Raw genomic sequence first — 5,543 nt, 5'->3', positions numbered from 1 at the left:
GCCCTGGTCAAAGTTCAGCACCTATTCTCAAATGTACATATTCCTCGCAAATTTCTTTGTGAGATGAACAATAAAACCGTACAGATGGTGAGACAATGGACTGGACTGAACACTCACTCAACACGGGACATCATATTCCATACAATGCGGAGGGGCGGCCTGGGTGTTCCCAACTTTGAATGGACGTACATTGCCACGAGACTCAGTCATCTTCTCAACATGCTGAACAGTGACGACCAGCATGTCAGAGAGCAGGCCAGAGCCTCTCTGTTCTTAGACCTGCAGAGACGCAAGGTCCCCCTGGCGTGTGGGTCGGATCCAAACTTCCTGGGTTACAAGAAGAAAGCTGGACAGCCGCGCCCCCGGATTCGGGGTGTGGTCTGCACTGGCCAGACCTGAATGACCTATGCAGCTGGTGCAACGTGGCCCTGGAGTGGGTGGGGCCGGACTCAGACGCTGTTAATGTTTCTGAGGAGATCATCTCTGACCCTACCATCTCGTGAAGGCCACCATTGACATCTGTGGAACGTGGCATGAACTGCCACTTACCAATGCCCGTGGCCATCTCATGTCGGCACAACAACAACGCCAACGTCAACACTGGACTGAGCTTAAACTGCAAGGGAAGCTTGCCTGTCTCCCTGCCGCTGACCACTCTGTCTCGCACGCAGTTTAAAAAAATGTAGCTATTGATGAGAGCATCATCATTTTCACTTTAAAAGCTAGGCTACAGGTTTTACCATCTATGCTCAACCTTTCCATCTGGTTCCCTGGCAGTCATAGCCCACACTGCATACACCATGGTCACGAACAGACAACAGAAACCATGTCTCACATACTCAATGGCTGTCATGCATACAAAGGGCTCTACATTTGTAGGCATGATAGGATCGTGGATCTGATTGCAGACAGTGTCAGTTCCACACTCGGGTCACCTGCAACATATAAGCTGTATAAGCACACCAGTGTGAAGCCATATTTATGCTCAATCTGTGTAGGGACAATTCACTGTTCTCTGATATTTTAGCAAACACCCCGATGTTGTTGTTGTTAATGAGAATAACAGAGAGGTTCTCATCCTAGAAGTTGGCTGCACGTTTGACTACAGTCTAGAAGGGGTCGGCAACCTGCGGCTCCGGAGCCGCATGCAGCTCTTTAGCCAATCACCTGCGGTTCCCTGGCCAAACAAAATATATATATTTTATTTTTGCTTTTTTATTTTTTATTTTTTATTTTTTTTTGTTCTCTTATTTTGGAGATCGATGTCATACTGTGACACTGAAATGAAAAAATATTTCATCAACTAAAATATACAGTACGTCACACCCCGCGCCTCTCCCTGCCGTCTGCAAGTGGCTAATCTTGAGTTTCCGACCCCCCAGTAAGCTAACCATGGATAAATCCAAAAAAAGGAAAGTCTGAGGAAAATAGAGGGTTTAATTCAGCGTGGACAGATAAATTTGCTTTCACGACTAACGATGCAGGCTTACCTGTATGCCTGATATGTGGTGCGAAATTTGCAAACAACGAAAAATTTACTTTTTATTTTATAGATTTTCCACAAATAAGGGAATGACTCAAATAGAGCTGCATAGTTCAGGGTTTTATTTCAAAGTAGGTCTACAGATGCCAGTGTTTTTTCTCCTTTTCTGTGTTTTATTTCAAAGTAGGTCTACACATGGTAGTCTTTTTTCAAAGTGGACTACTTTTTATTTTATAAATTTTCCACAAATAAGGGAAGGACTCAAATACACCTCAATCGTTTTTTTTACTTATTTCAAAGTCGGTCTACAGACACCAGTGTTTTGTCTCCTCTTCTGTGTTTTATTTAAAAATAGGTCTACACAGCCAGTCTTTTTTCTCCTCTTCATACGAGTTTGAGGTTTTCCTTTGTTATAACAGGTAAAAACAGCAATAAAAAGTCAAGAATTTTCTTTTTGTTGCTTTATAATTCCATTAATGCAACAAACTGTGTATAATAAATAGCTAATTACTTTGGATATGCAATTGTCAGGCGTTTTATGCTAAATGTGGGGTATGATTGGGGATATATTGTCATAATCACAGCAAGAGCGTTCTTCACTCCTCCTCATTCCCCCCTCACATTCACCACACGCCCTCCTCACTCCTGTCATCCTCCCTTCTATCCACCACGGAAGCCTCACGCCCATATATGGTCAGCACCCCTTCACCCCCTGTCACTCAACTCAGCTGCACCTCATCCCCTGATTCGCACGCTGCCAGGCACCTCACTCCTCACAGCTGTATCCCATCCCCTGTTGATGAAGACCCTACTTCTACCGGACGACGCTGACCAGAAGTCGTCGTGGTGTTAGTATCATTACCTAGGTACGACGCATCAGTCCGAAGACCTGCTAGACATCCCAGTGTGATTATTCCATGTTCTAACTTTCCTTCTCTTGTGCCCAGGACCTCCGTGCCAGCGTGCCCCTGTCTGGACCCCCTGGAGCTTACCAAGGAGTTCCTGCTCACTCTCTCGACACGGACCTGTGTCTTCCGTCCGCAGTAGCACTGGAGTGCACCTGCTCCCATTACCCCAAGAACATTCCCAATTCATATCTGTTGTACATTTCTGGATGTAACTCTTGCCTACTTGGGAATACTATTAAACATCCTGAAACGCTCCATTCTCTCTTCTCCTGTGTTCAGCGATTGGGCTCTGCTTAAAACCCATTCTCACATATATAAAACGTTATATACACTGTGTTATCTTCATTTTAAGGGTAAATAGGTTGTGCGGCTCCCTGAGCATTTTATTTTGTGGGAGGGGGGAAGAGTGGCTCTTTTGATAGTAAAGGTTGCTGACCCCTAGAGGAAGCCTTTACAACCAAAATGTTAAAATATCAACTGTTAGACCATACCATATCTCAACTCGTCTACAACTGTAAACTTTTAGTCTTCATATTTGGAAGCCTGGGTCATGTCCATAAGTTGGGTGTTAGAGGCCTTCAGATGGCCGGTCTTCCGAAGAGAAGAGCCAAACAATTAGCAAGATATTGCTCAATGTCAGCAATTATTGGCAGCCGGGCAATTCGGAGAAGACGCTGCTATCTGTATCCATGAGCCGATAAGAGAAACCCAATGGAAAAACATGCACAACAGATCGCTAACGCTGTTGCGTCCCTGACGAAGACGGACAGGAGCACTTGGATTGGTCCCCGGGGCACAGCCCCACGCCGACGCCCCTATCTGCTCCCGGCTGCCCTTGGGGGAAAGGACGGGATGGGTCAAGTGCAGAGACTCAATCGCATCGACGACCCCAACTAATTGCGTGTGTGTGCTGCCCATCGCATGTGTGTGTCTGCCTGCATGCCGAATAAAGATCGACTTCTCCAAAGTCCAGTTATTATTATTATGTCCATAAGTTGGGTGTTAGAGGCAGGGTCGGATTTTTTTTTCGAGGCCCCTCGTCACTAGAGGCCCCAAATTTTATTTTTTTAATTTTTAACTTTCATTTTTTATTTTTTTTGAGGCCCCAAATTATTATTATAATTTTTTTTACTTTTATTTAAAAAATAATTGGAGGCCCCTCGTCACTCAAGGCCTTTTGGAGGCCCCTCGTCACTAGAGGCCTTTTGGAGGCCCCTCGTCACTAGAGACCCCAAATTATTATTATTTTTTTTTTTACTTTTTTTTTGGAGGCCCCTCGTCACTAGAGGCCCCAAATATGTTTATTTTTTTTTAACTTTAATTTAAAAAAAATTTGGAGGCCCCTCGTCACTAGAGGCCCCACGTTTTTTTTTTTTTTTATATTATTTTGGAGATCGATGTCATACTGTGACACTGAAATGAAAACATATTTCATCAACTAAAATATTTAGTCAACTAAAATATACAGTACGTCACACCCTGCCGTCTGCAAGTGGCTAATCTTGAGTATTTTTTCTCCTCTTCATAAGAGTTTGAGGTTTTCCGTTTGAGGTAAAAACAGCAATAAAAAGTCAAAACTTGCATCTCCACATCCCAGCCCCGACGCCTGAATACTTTTACCAACGGATTTCCAGTTCAGCGTTTGCGTTCTGCTCTCTGATTGGCCACTGACGTTTCTGGTAGCGCCAATCGTGTGACTCCTCTTTCTTTCACCGGTTAAGCTTAGGCACTCTTTCGAAGTTGGTTAAGGTTAGAGTTTGTCTTAGAGCAGGGCGATAGAACATGTAGTGTGTGTTATGGTTTGTAACCGACCTCAAACGCAACGGCACAGACAGGAAGTTCAGAGTTAGCCAAAAGCTAGGGCGTATTTATTTACAGAGTCACAAGATGGATGAAGTACAGCAATCGAACAAACGGGGATCTGGCATGTGACGATGTAGCGGCTCTGCAGATACTCCCAGTAGGTAGTGGTGAGGAATTGGCAAGTGACGTTGAAGCGGCTCTGCAGATACTCCCAGCTTACACTCCCGGTGGAAACGGAGAGAGAGAGAAATCAGAGTTAGCCCAACAAACACACAGAGGCAGAGAGGTGACTGGTCCAGTATTAATCCAAGTGACTTGATCTTCGGTGTACCACACACAAGTTAGCTGAGTCCAGAGAAAAACAATACGGTAATCCTCAGTGTTAATCTACACAAAAATTAGGTGAGTCCAGTACAAACAAAAACGGGATTTCTTCTGTGTTCACCAAACACACAAAAAACTGATAATCCAAAAAAGACTGTTTCCAAAAACTCACCAGAGCGCAACGCGAAAAGCGGTCAGATAACGAGGCGCAGCTCCGAACGGGGAACCAGGTTCTCCACAGCGGTTCTCCACATAAGATCCTGGAGAGCAAAAAGATAGGAACAGCGACGGGGAAGGCAGGTATATGCAGGTGTATTTCAGAATAGTAGTACTCAAAACGACCCGGCATCGAATGACAGAAGGTCAGAGTATATGAAGCCTCTGGGGCACTGATTAGAACACACATCAGGTGCGTGATGGTAATTGATACTTGACTTAGAAGTGTGCGTTCGGCAACGGACCAATCATCACAGAATCCTCACAGTACCTTAAAGGAACGGAGCGTGTGGCGGGGAACGGACCAATCATCACAGTACCTTAAGAAGCCTGTGGTGGGGAAAGAACCAATCCTCACAGTACCCCCCCCTCCACGGGAGCCACCCGGCGACCCACTCGGCCCCGGCCTGCCCGGACGGGACTGAAGGAAGCCGGCGATCAGGGGCACTGGAGAGGGGGACAAAGACAGAGGCCCGGAGAGGGGGACCGGAGACGGGGACAGAGGACCGGCGAGGGAGGCCGGAGACGGGGACTGGGGCCCGACAGCGGAGGCCGGGCACGGGGACAGAGGACCGGCGAGGGAGGCCGGAGACGGGGACTGGGACCCGGTGAGGGGGCTGGACGGCACCTGAAGACACTGGGCACGACATGAGGGGCTCCACCCCCTGATGGTGCCGGAGGACCAGGCGATGTGGGGCTCATGCAGCGCGAGCCAAGGCCTGCCCAGGACCACAGGGACAAGAGGAGAGCTGGTGATGAAAAACTGGAGTCTCTCAACGTGGTTACCAGCAATGGTGAGAAGGACTGGA

The sequence above is a fragment of the Notolepis coatsorum genome (genome assembly GCF_963971535.1).
Source record: "Notolepis coatsorum genome assembly, chromosome: 17".
Classification (NCBI taxonomy): domain Eukaryota; kingdom Metazoa; phylum Chordata; class Actinopteri; order Aulopiformes; family Paralepididae; genus Notolepis; species Notolepis coatsorum.
The sequence above is the reverse complement of the archived record's forward strand: the minus strand, read 5'-3'. Positions refer to the sequence as shown.